Below are 13,168 nucleotides of genomic sequence, written 5' to 3' on the forward strand. Positions count from 1 at the left end.
TAGGGCAGGAGGAAGAGCTAGCTTCTCATACCAGTTATTTAAATAAAGCAGAATGAGGGTACCTCCCTGGGGGTCCAACGGTTAGGACTTTGCCTTCCAGTGCAAGGGGCGCAGGTTCAATCCCTGGTCGGGGAACTAGATCTCACACGCCTCAGAGCCAAAACACCAAACGTAAAACAGAAGCAATGTTCTAACAAGGTCAATAAAGACTTTAAAAATGGTCCACATTAAAAAAAAAATTTTTTTTTAAAGCAGAATGAGAAAGAGGGGAAAGAGAGAGGAAGGAAAGAAGAGAGGGTAGGGTTTAGGAAAGGGAAGTTTTAGAAAGAAATCTCTTGTATTATTAGGGGTTTAGAAAGTAAGAGATACAGACACATTAAGCAAGTATAGCAAAAGTTAACAAATGTGAACTGTATGGGCAGTGATTATAAACATGATGGCTGCACCGTTACTTCAACTTTTCTGTTATCATTTTTTATAACAGAAAGATGAAAAAAAAAAAAACTGGAGAAGGAAAGACCCACATCCCAACTTAAAAAAAAAAAAAAAAAAAGAACAAATCCAAAGAATTAAAAGGAAACTCACAAATATAAAATAAATGGTCAGCTCTTTCCCGGCTGGAACCATGGAGGGTGCAGAAGAGAAGAAAAAGAAGGTTCCTGCTGTGCCAGAAACCCTTAAGAAAAAGCGGAAGAATTTCGCAGAGCTTAAGATCAAGCGACTGAGAAAGAAGTTTGCCCAAAAGATGCTTCGAAAGGCAAGGAGGAAGCTTATCTATGAAAAAGCTAAGCATTACCACAAGGAATACAGGCAGATGTACAGAACTGAAATTTGAATGGCTAGGATGGCACGAAAAGCCGGTAACTTCTATGTACCCGCGGAACCCAAATTGGCGTTTGTCATCAGGATCAGAGGAATCAATGGTGTGAGCCCAAAGGCTCGAAAGGTGCTGCGGCTCCTTCGCCTCCGGCAGATCTTCAGCGGCACCTCTGTGAAGCTCAACAAGGCCTCAATTAACATGCTGAGAATTGTGGAGCCATACATTGCATGGGGTACCCAAATCTGAAGTCTGTAAATTAATTGATTTACAAGCGTGGTTTGGCAAAATCAACAAAAAGCGAATTGCCCTGACAGACAACGCATTGATTGCTTGATCTCTTGGGAAATATGGAATCATCTGCATGGAGGATCTGATTCATGAGATCTATACCGCTTGAAAACGTTTCAAAGAAGCAAACAACTTCCTGTGGCCCTTTAAATTGTCTTCTCCACGAGGTGGAATGAAGAAAAAGACCACCCATTTTGTAGAAGGTGGAGATGCTGGCAACAGGGAAGACCAGATCAACAGGCTTATTAGAAGGATGAACTAAGGTATCTACCGGGATTATTATTGTAATCTGGTTAATAAACAATCGAAACAAAAAAAATAAAATAAAATAAATGGTCAAATTCAGGGAACAAATGATACACTATAGATAAAAGAGATGCAAATTAAAACACCAGAGACGCCATTTTTTGGCTATCAGATTAACAGAGTTTTGAATGCACAGTAATAATGGTACCTGATATTTTTGTAAAGGTATAGCCATTTTCGGAAATCATTTGACAGTTTTTTATGAAGTTAAACACACACTTTACACATCACCAAACATTTCCCCAAGAGAAATAAAAATATACGTCCACACCAAGGCTTATACATAAACATTCGTAGCAGCTTTATTCATGATAAAGCTGAAAACAATGAAAGGAAGACAAGCCAAATATCTACCAACAGGTGAACAGATAAGCAGGTTGTGGTCTATCCAGGTAACAATACTAATACATGGAGCAACACGTATGACAGATGAGTTAAATATATGCTGAACAAAAGAAGTCAGATAAAAGAGTATTATCCTGTATGATTCCATTTACACAAAACACTGGACAAACTTAAGCTACAGTGAGAGAGACAGAGATGGGGCAGAATGCCCAGGGAGGGTCCGGGGGAACCTTCTCGGGGGGTGGATATGCCCTGTGTCTGGGCCGCAGTGGTAATACACGTGTACACGTGTGTATATTTGTCAAAATTATACAGCTGCACATCTAAAAGGGTGAATTTTATTGTTTACATACTAAACCTCAATTGAGCTGATTTAGAATGACTTGGGTTCAATCCCTGGGTTGGGAAGATTCCCTGGAGAAGGAAAAAGCAACCTACTCCAGTATCCTTGCCTGGAAAATTCCACGGACAGAAGAGCCTGGTGGGCTTCAGTCCATGGGGTCACAAACAAGACACGACCGAGCAATTGACTGAGCACACACATGTAACGGCACATCTAAAAGCATGCATTTTATTGTTTACATATTAAACCTCAACAGAGCTGATTTAGAATTTAAAATTACGGTTATGAACAACCCAGAGCTGGGGAGGATATAGGCAAATGGGCTCTTACACACTGCTAGTGGGAATACTAGTCAGTACAACCTTTTTTTTTGGGGGGGGGGGGTAAAAGCTTTATTGTGACATAATTCACTTTATTGAAGTACACAATTCAATGGTTTTAGTGTGCTCATAGAGTTGTGCAACTATCACCACAAGCAAATGTAGAATATTTTCACAACCTCAAAACAACATTCTGTACCCTTAGTCATCACTTCCCAATCCTGAACAACTACTAATCCACTTTCTCTACATGTGCTCATCCTGCAGGATTCATAGAATTGGAATCACAATGTGTGGGTTTTTGTGACTGGCTTCTTCCTTAGCATGTCTGCAAGGCTTATCCATGTTGGAGCAAGTATATCATTCCACTTCGTGGCTGACTAATATTCCATTGAACGGATAGATAACATTTTGTTTATTTATTCATTAGCTGATGGGCATTTGAACTGTTTCTACCTTTCGGCTACCAGGAACACTGCTGCTAAGAACGTTTGTGTGCAGTGTTTTCCTTTCTCTCAGACACATACCTATGAGTGCAATTGCTGGGGCAAATGTCACCTCTATGCTTAAGTTTTTTAGGAACTACTACGCTGCTTTCTACAACAGCTACACTATTTTACATTTCCACCAGCACTATAGGAAGGTCCCAATCTGTCTACATGCTCGCCAACATTTATCACAATCTAGTAGGAGAAGGCAATGGCAGCCTACTCCAGTACTCTTGCCTGGAAAACCCCATGGATGGAGGAGTCTGGTAGGCTTCAGTCCATGGGGTCGCTAAGAGTCGGACACGACTGAGCGACTTCACTTTCACTTTTCTCTTTCATGCACTGGAGAAGGAAATGGCAACCCACTCCAGTGTTCTTGCCTGGAGTATCCCAGGGGCGGGAGAGCCGGGTGGGCTGACGTCTATGGGGTCGCACAGAGTTGGACACGACTGAAGTGACTTAGCAGTGGGTATAAAGCAGGATTGCAATGTGGGTTTGACTTTCATTTCTCTAATGATTAGTAGTGTTGAACATCTTTTCACATGCTTATTGTGAAAGTGCTAGCTGCTCAGTTGTGTCTGACTCATTGCAACCCCATGGACTACAGCCCACCAGGCTCCTCTGTCCATGGAATCTTCCAGGCAAGAATACTGGAGTGGGTTGCTATTTTCTTCTCCAGGGTATCTTCCTGACTCAGGGATCGAACCCAGTTCTTCCACATTGCAGGCAGATTTTTTTACCGTCTACACCAGGGAAGCCCATATATCTATAATATCTTTGGAAAAACAACTATTCAACTCCTTTGCCTGTTTTTAACTGGGCTGTTTGTCTTTTTATTTTTGAGTTGCAGAGTTCTTTATATACTCCAGATGCATAGCCCTTATTGGATATATGATTTGCAAATACTTTCTCCCATTATGGGCTTCCCTGGCGGCTCAGATGGTAAAGAATCTGCCTGCAGTGCTGTAGACCCAGGTTCGATTCCTGGTTCAGGATGATCCCCTGGAGAGGGGAATGGCTACCCACTCCAGTATTCTTGCCTGGAGAATCCCATGGACAGAGGAGCCTGGTGGGCTACATACAGTCAGTCCGTGGGATCGCAAAGAGTCAGATACAACTGAGCGACTAACACTTTCTTTCTCCCATTATAGAGGCTGTCATTTTTTTAAAATTTATTTTTAATTGGAGGATAACTGCTTTACAATACTGTGTTGGTTTCTGCCGTACATCAACATGAACCAGCTGCAGGTACAGGCTCCCCCTCTTGACCCTCCCTCCCGTCCCACCAACCCCTCTTGGTTGTCAGGGTGAGCAAAGGTTTGAGCTCCCTGTGGGTTGTCTTTTCTAATTGATACAACTTCTGAAAACCAGTCTGGCAACATATATCAAAGACTTCAGTGTGAATCTTTGATCTTACAGTTTTACTTTTAGGAGTGTATCTTACGAAAACAACTAAAGAAGCAGAATGAGAAGAGATATAAATAAGAACACTCATCAAAGTACTTCTTCAACTGAATCTTAACCCTTACCTCACACCATATGTAAAAACTGACTCAAAATGGAGCACAATCCTAAACGTAAGAGCTAAAACTACAAAACTTCCGGAACAAAACCTAGGAAAAAAATCTTAGAGGTCCTGGGTTTGGCAAGATTTATTAAACAGAACACAAAAAAGCATGAACCATTTAAAAACAACAAGCATTGGCCTTTATCAAAAGTAAAAACTTTGGCTCTTTAATGATGGTACAGGTTTATTTTTACCTATTCAGGCATAGAAAAAGAGTAAAAAGGGCACCGTGACAAAATAAATAAACCCAAGAAGAATGTTTCAGAGGATTCTGTTCTTCTAATTCTGTCTTCCTGAAATGCCTGAATACTCCATTTGACAATGAGTACGCATTTCTATACAACAAGGAGGAGAGCTGGAAAGGAACCTTCATAAAACTATTTCCACTTTGAAAAGGGGAAAAAGTGAATTTCCTTCTCATAATTATTAGAAAGGAATACTTAATTAGCCAGGGGACTTGGTTTATCATGTTGATTTGGAGTTTTTTATTTTTTTTTAATTTGCCACATTTCAGAAATGAGAACACACTGGCATTTTCTTAAGAGCTCAGTAGTCTTAAGATCTGCAAATAATTTCTTTCATACATACAAGTTAACCCATCCAACAAATTTCATTGATGTAACTGGATAACAATGGCTTAAAATTACTCTGTAAAAGAAGTTGAGAAGTATAGCATTATCTCACAACTAGCTGGAGCTTAATTTAGGTACACCGAAGAAAGTGAAAATAATTCAAAGCAGATAGTAAAGGTCTGTGCACTTGACTCAGAGGAGAGTCTCTAAGCCCTCACTAATTACTCTCATTTTACACTCAATTTAACAAGTTATGCAAACCAATGGAAAATGGGCGGCCCGGGACAAAAAGGGAACGGAAATGGCAAACTCACTGCAGAACGGGTGGCAGCCAACAGCCCGGAGGAGACGGGTCACTGAAGATTTGAAAACTCGGCTCACTTGAGATTGAGAGGGTTGAATAGAGAAGTGAACACAGTGCCTCGGTGCAACTTTATCAAGAAGCCACTATGGTGCTAGGACTACACAGGAAATAACACTCAGAAATAGGTTTCTAAATAATCAAGGAAGCAGTGCAGGGATCTCCGTGGTGGTCCAGAGGCTAAGACTCTAGCTCCCAATGCAGGGGGCCTGGATTCGATCCCTGGTCGGGGAACCAGATCCCACACCACAACTAAGAGTTCTCATATGGCAACTAAAAACCTCGCACACTGCAAAGAAGATTGAAGATCCTGGGTGCCAAAACTAAGACCCAGCACAGCCAAATAAATAAATATATATGTATATTTTTAAAAGAAAGCATTGAAGATTATTACCAATTTGAGAGGGATTTCCACTTCCCATTAAGAATGGCTGATTTTATAAAAGAGATGATTAATGAAATAAACAACGGTGATCTGGAAAACTGGCTTGTATCAAAGGAAGCTCTAATCCTTAAAAGAAGGGCAAACAAATGAGTCATTTTTGCAAACATATTTTAATAGCTACCCACCCAACTTTAATACCACAAAATTCAAAGGACTGAACTAAAGAAGCAGTTCAGTTCCATTGATAGGTTCTTCTGTTCTCCCCAAGCCCCTCATGGAGGCAGTTCCCAAGACTATATCTAAGGGAGAACTAACGATGTGGACAAGGGCATTTTACATCACCCCCTCCTGTCCATCCAGCTTTGTCCACCTCACAGACTCTCTGGCCTCTGCAGCTCCATCTTTGAGAAAACAAGCACTTGAACTTGTCTGTCTGGGATCAGGGTCATTAAAAAAAAAATGTTTCTCATACTCTGCGTTTCTCCTAAGCTCTTCAAACGTCATTTCGTGACCACACAGGACTTGGAGAGCTATCCAGATGCAGGGAAATGAAATTCCTGGCACTGGAAGCAAATGGAGGCCCAGGCTTTCCTGTGTGAGCTCCCTCATTCCCTCAGGAGTCCCTGGTGGCCTCACCCCAGCTGCTGGGATTTCCACAAAGACAGCCGGATTGGACTAATCTGACCACACAAATGTGGAACTGAATGAGGGGCAGAGGTACCAGAAAGGATCAAAACTCTGGGTGTCTGTCCCAGGCTCGAGGGACAGCATCCGGGAGTCCAGCCAGCCAGAGGAAAGATTCGCTCTCCAGATTAACCTGGCAGCTTGAGGTATCGTACACAACGGGGGAGACGGTAGGCTAAAAGGTCACAGGGGAGGTCAGCTCAGCAACAAGGCTGTGGGTGGGGCACCTGGCCGGGAGAGGTGAGTGCCACGGGAGGTTGAGGCCACGAGCAGCAGCCTGGTTCTTAAAAGCTCCCTTCCTGCAAGAGGCCAAGACAGCAAAATTGCAGCTGGGGTCCAGCAGCAGCCTGGGACGCCGGCTGACCAGGGGCAGACTGTCTGCTCTGGATGCTTAACTGATCACCGGAGATGCTGCTGCACAGACAGGGCAAGGGAGAGCAGTTTCTCCGCTCTGGATCAGGCAGTCCATCTTTCACCTCTCCCCAGGAACGCCGCTGAGGTGGAAGAAAAACAGCCGTTACTGAGCACTGGAGCGATGGAGCAATTCAAAGTGACCCAACTGGTGTTTTATCCCAGACAATGATGGCTTTGTCGGCAGATTGCAACAGCCCAACAAACCCTGCACGCCCCTCTTCATTTCTATCTCTGGTCCCCAGGACTTGGAGACACCAGGCTAAAAAGGGAAGAAAGTTATACTCAGAAACTAACAGCGTGTGACGCAACAGAGGCAGGCCAACTGCCATTCAGCGATGACACATCACCCAGGCTGGCGTTCTGCAGTCGTGGGGCTCCTACTGCTCCCGGGACATATCTGAGTCTCACATACTGATGCGCTTCCAGGGATCCTGGCCAACAGAGAACACAGGGCTGAGCGTCAAGCTTGTTTACAGTGCTGCTGGGTCACTGTTTCAGTCCATTGGCTGGGCAGCTTGCTCGCGATAGCTTTTGCGTTCAGTCTGGACTACCCTGTTATTTCTCTCTTGGTTTGCCCTAGCCAAGGAAACTCACTTGCCCTTAGATGGACACTGCTGTAAGGACTCTGGCTTCCCAGGTGGCACTAGCGGTAAAGAACCCGCCTGCCAGTGCAGGAGATGTAAGAGACACACGTTTGATCCCTGGGTGGGGAAGATCCCCTGGAGAGGGAGATGGCAACCCACTCCTGTATTCTTGCCTGGAGAACCCCACGGACAGAGGAGCCTGGCGGGCTACAGTCCATGGGGTCGCAAAGAGTCAGACACGACTGAAGCAACTTAGCACTCAAGAGCATCAGCACACTCAAGACCTCAGCTAGAGCCACTGAGCCGAGGTGGCTGCTCCCAGCTTTCCAGAAGCCTGAAAGCTGCTACCCTCTAGGGCAGGAACCAGAGAAAATTCTCTCTGCAGGTAAGAGCCAGGGGGTGAGAGAGACCAGAAGATGACACCCGTATTTCTCACACCCCGCCCCGCCCTGCTCACTTAATCCATACTTTACCAATCACCTCAAATGACCACAAACACACCCATGGCTCCAGGGAGCCAGCAATTGGCAGGAAAATAGAGATAAGCAAACAAACTTATCGGGCAAAAAAGCAGCTGGCTACTGACTGTAATCAGTAGGTCTCTGATTGGCTGCTGTGGGAAGCACCCGAAGGCCGTGCCCACCAGGTAAGTTTCCTCAGCACCACCTGCCTGCCGGCTCACAAGTACTGTGCCGGGACATCGTCAAGGACAAGCCAGGGGCTGAGCTGATAGCTGGGTTCTCTGCTTTTCTGAGAGCTTTTTTCCCAGGGAACAAAGTCTTCTGCCAAGGTTTCTTGTGGGGGAAAAAAATCATGAAATTCAAAACTAAGAGGAATTGAAAACTGGTCCAGTCACTAGGGAGCCAGGCTGGGAGAGAGCCGGGAGGCTAGAGCAGGCTCTGCTGGGCTAGGAGATGGGGGTCACAGTGAGGAGCTCTGGGCTAGGACGCAGCCAGTGAACCTGGATGCCCTGAGGGCAGCCGAGCCTTGCCACTGAGCCTAGGGAGTTGTAACAACCTCATCCAGCATTTAAAACATCACCCAAGTCCTTTGCCTTATATCAGACCCCGCCGCCACACACTCTTGCCATCAGTGTGGGTGGGCAGACAGACAGAACCACAGAAACCCCACAACGGATCAGGCTGACAAGTAAGGCTGCCAGAGAGCCAGAGATCAGCATCTCTGGACTTGATGGGCTGGAAAGTACTTAAACTTTTCCAGAGAGTTGAGTGAGCTCTTCTTTCCATGTACCAAGTCATACTGGCATCTGTTCTGTGACTCGCAGGGACATGCATCCACATGGCTCCCGGTCTCAGGTGAGCGTGCCCCAGCTGGGCGGGCTTGCAGCTGGAACCACCAGCTTTCCTGAAGCTCAACGCTCTCTCCCTGCCTCTGGAACAACAGAGGCCGAGCGCCGGCATCCTCCTGCTGGCAGGAGTGAGGAGCCCTGGCCTCGGGGTGGGGACGTGCGAGCTCGGCACGCACGCTGCTGTGGGGTGTGTCAGACCCCCTCCCCTGCGTCCCCTGCCCCTCTGCAGGCTGGCACTGCAGCCAGCCTTCCTCTCTCCAGCCCGAGGCGCAGAGCAAAGGCTGCTCCTGGGCTGCAACCTGCTCACCTCCACCCTCCACACATACCTCAGCCAAGCAGGCAGGGGCAGGGGACAGGCCGGGGAACCCTGACCCTTTTCTTCAAGGGTCCTGCTGAAAGGTTCTCAGGGAGAGAGTTCATCCAGTGAGGAAGGAGGAGGAGGCAGAAGGATGTTTTCAGAGAAAGTAGGGATAAGAGAAATGGAACAGGGGCTCAGGAACACAAAACTCATGTGAAATGGTCTTAAGGTCCACCAGAGAGGGGTTCCGTGAGTGACAGTATACCCACACAGAAATACTACTCAGCCACTAAAAATACTGCAGACGAGTATTTGGGAAAGGCATTCATGATCTGTTAAATACAAACACAAAACACACTTACTCCACTCGAAAAATAAAAACCCCACCAGGTCTGAGAGAATAAACACCAGGGAAATGATGGTGGTTATCTGTGGGTATTGAGTTTGGGTTTTTTTTTTTCCTGGAAGGGGGCCCAGAAATACAGTCAAAATCCAAAACGTAAGGTCCGAAGCTTAGAAGAGTAATACCCCCAACTTCTTAGTGAGCGTGGTTGCTGTTGCTCTGAGAAGTACAAACTATTTCAATCTGGCTCAGGAGCAAAGTCGTGGCCTTTAAGAACCATAAAGCTACTTGCCAACACCTCTGTAGATCAGATCAAATATGGACAGAAACTTCAAGAGGTGAAAAGCCTCAGATCATGAGGAAGGTGGCTGTGCGAGAACGTGTGTTTGTGTGTGTGTGTGTGTGCGCGTGCCCGCGCGCGCTGGGGGAAGGGTTCAAAGCAAGCACATCCCTTCTTTACTACCCCACACACACACACACACACACACACACACACACACACGTAGTTAACTGCAAAGCAAGCCAGGGGCCTGTAACACAACGTCCAATGTGCCGGTTAGAAACTTTGAACAAGAGCCAAGTGAGAGGCCTCTTCTGTCTAACTTCAAGCTATAATTTTGTTTCAGCGACAACCAAATCAACTGTCTGGAGTTAAGTCAAATGATTATCCCTTTCTTCCACCCTGGAATCACCCTATGAAAACAGCCCTGCCCCAGGCAGGTCTGGTGGTGAAGTTAAGGGATAACAGTTAGAAATGGAATGTAAAACGATGAGTAACCCACTGTCCAAGAACTTCACGTGGAGAAGTGAAGTGAAGTCAACTCTCCACCCCCAAATCACGATCATTTAAAATAACTGCCCTGGTTCCTCATAACTCTACGAGTAACTGTCTACCAGGCGCACACACACCTCTGGGGTTTACCAGGAGGACAGTCTTGGATTTTGTTTTCAGAAGATGACGGTCCTGTGACTGTATGAACATGAACATTTCAGGAAGGTACACCTCAGAGTGAGAACACCTCACAAGATATCCCCTGTGCCAGGGCTGCCCTTGTGGCAAAGAGCACCACACACTCCTTCATCCTTTAGGCCAGGACTCAGTTCTAAACGAGACGCAACCGTGGGACTTCCTGGTGGTCCGGTGGTTAAGACTGCCCTTCCGATGCAAGGGGGGCGGGTTCGATCCCTGGTTGGAGAACTAAGATCCCACATACCATGCGGCACAGCCAAAACAGATTTTGAGAATAAATTAAAAAATAAAAAGAAAGGCCAATAGATAAACAGATGCAACCGAGATTAAACTCATTTCCCTAGAATTCCTAATACTTGAACTCAGATCCAAGGTAGAAATGGAAAGGCAGAGTTCACATACAGATTCAGGCTTCTTCCAGTTTTCAAACACGCCAGACCTCGTAAGACTGAGCTCACGTTCCCAAACAGCTAGAGTCACATGCAGCTGGGTGATGGCTGCCCCTGTAGAGCCGGCAGGTGCCCACCAATTCACCACAGATCCCCCCCGCACCCTCCACCGCCACCGCTGCACTTCCATCAGGCAGGCCTGGTCAACTGCAGTTTATAGTTGCAGGGTTTTCATAATAAGTAAGTGCTTGTCTGTAACCATGACTCCATCAGAAGCCAGAAAATAAAAGACAGCAAACGTCCTCTTTGCCTTACCAATGACCCACACTTTTATCTCCTGACCCTTGTGGGCATTTGACTTGGTGACCCCCTGACCCAGACAATGTTAAAAGGAAAAAAGGCCTTAACAGGATAACCTTAGGGTGATTTGTGGAGCTTTGAGGTAACCTGGAGAGCCAAATTCCTGAGTCGATTTTAATCTAGGGGAAATGCTCAGGGTAGGTCACCTTCCCAAGCAGTCTCTCATTTACTGTACACAGAAGAGATGGAAGACAGAGACTCTTGGAACTCCTAGACACTGACATATTTAGCATTTAAGATCTCAAATACGACTCCCTAAAGATAATGTTGAAAACCTAAATGGTTTGGGTTTTCTGTTGGTGGTGTTTTTTATTGGAGGATAACTGCTTTATAATATTGTGCTGGCCTCTGCCATACATCAACATGAGTCAGCCACAAGTATACATATGTCTCCTCCCTTCTGAACCGCCCCTATCTCCCTCCCCATCCCATCCCTCTAGGGCTGTCACAGAGCACTGGGTTGAGCTCCCTGTGTCACACAGCAAATGCCCAGTTGCTCTCTGTTTCACATATGGTAATGTGTGTGCTTCCGTGCTCTTCTCTCAATTCACGCCTCCGCTCCTTCCGCCGCTGCATCCACAAGCCTGCGCTCTGTGTCTGCGCCCACTGCGGCCCTGCAAACAGGCTCATCAGTACCATCTTTCTGGGTTCCGCATTCGTGCGTTAGTGTCCAGTATCTGTCCTTCTCTTTCTCACTTACCTCACTTTGTATAATAGGCTCTCAAGGGATTCTATTCAGCTACAAAAAGAAGAATGCATCCGGGTCAGTCCTAATGACGTGGGTTTTTTTTTTTTTATAACAGGTTTATTGAGACATGATTTACACACCAAAACATTCGCCTTTTAAAAGTGTTCACTGGTTTCTAGTATAGTCACAATACTATAAAACATGACCATCATCCTAAAAGATTCCTGCTTTTCCCCAGTATTCCCCTCTTCAACCTCCCTCACAGGCCAAGTACTGATCTGATTTTTTTCCACTGTAGATTAGCTCTGCCTTTTCTAGAATGTCACATAAATGGAATCAATATCTAATCTCTTGAGTAAGACTTGCGTCACTCGACGTAATGTTTCTGACACATACCAGAAGCTTGTTCCTTTTTATTGCTCAATACAATTTACTCCTAAGGCTGTATCTCTCAAATACACAAGGTCCATGGAAGAAAAATAAAATTGGTAAATAAGAATAAGATTGGTCATTCTAGTCTAACCCCAACGTCTCCTCTCACTTTTTTCCTTCCTTTACAATTAAAGACCTCAGGACTTACAGGGCTGAGCGAAATGCTACCCACCAGCGGCACCATGTCTAGTGGTGTTTGACCCATCATCTTTCCAACATAGTCACTGCGGTTCCCAGTTTCACCCTGTAAGGAAGTCCCTGCTGAATCTGTACGAGAACTTTACTACAGAAAATGGAATACCAACATCCAAACAACGAAGCTACTAGGCTTCCCCCCGAAACATGCCTGTCAATGAACAGATAAACAAAATGCGGTACAATGACACAGTGGAATACTGTCCAGGAATCGAAAGGAACAAGACATGTATGTGCACTGTAAACATAGATGAACCTCACCAACTTCATGCCAAGTGAAAAAAGACAGAGGCAAAAGGCCACATACAGTATGATTCCATTTACATGAAACGTCCAGAAAAGGCAAGACAAGCAGATTACAGACACAGAAAGCAGATTAACGGTTGTCTGGGGCGAAGGCAGGACCTGGGATTAAACATAAAAGAGCATGAGGGATCTTGGTGGGGTGACGGGATGTTCTAAAACTGGATTCCAATTATGGCTACACAACAAAAAGGAAATCAATGACCAGCACACGTATAGCGACCACATCTTAAGGTACATGAATCCCATCTTGATTAAGCTGTTAACACCAACGATAACATAAACTCGTCTGCACAAGTGGAAGAAAGTCCTGCTCCAAGGCAGAGAAAGATCCGTTTAATAATGTGAAGAACAACAACAACAAAATAATAATTATTTAAAGAACAGAGGAGCCTGGGTAAAAG

At 45.5% G+C, this 13,168-nt stretch overlaps 1 protein-coding gene and 1 pseudogene across 4 annotated transcripts in view; one reads left to right on the plus strand and one right to left on the minus strand.

Annotated features, from left to right (window-relative positions):
- MLXIP (MLX interacting protein) overlaps positions 1–13,168 on the minus strand; it is a 60,423-nt gene that overhangs the window by 36,625 nt on the left and 10,630 nt on the right. The window lies entirely within an intron of this gene.
- On the plus strand, positions 585–1,441 carry LOC147355391 (large ribosomal subunit protein uL30 pseudogene; annotated as a pseudogene).

This window comes from Bos grunniens, chromosome 17 (genome assembly GCF_055505025.1).
Source record: "Bos grunniens cultivar Pamir isolate PY7600 chromosome 17, Bosgru_T2T1.0, whole genome shotgun sequence".
NCBI lineage: Eukaryota > Metazoa > Chordata > Mammalia > Artiodactyla > Bovidae > Bos > Bos grunniens.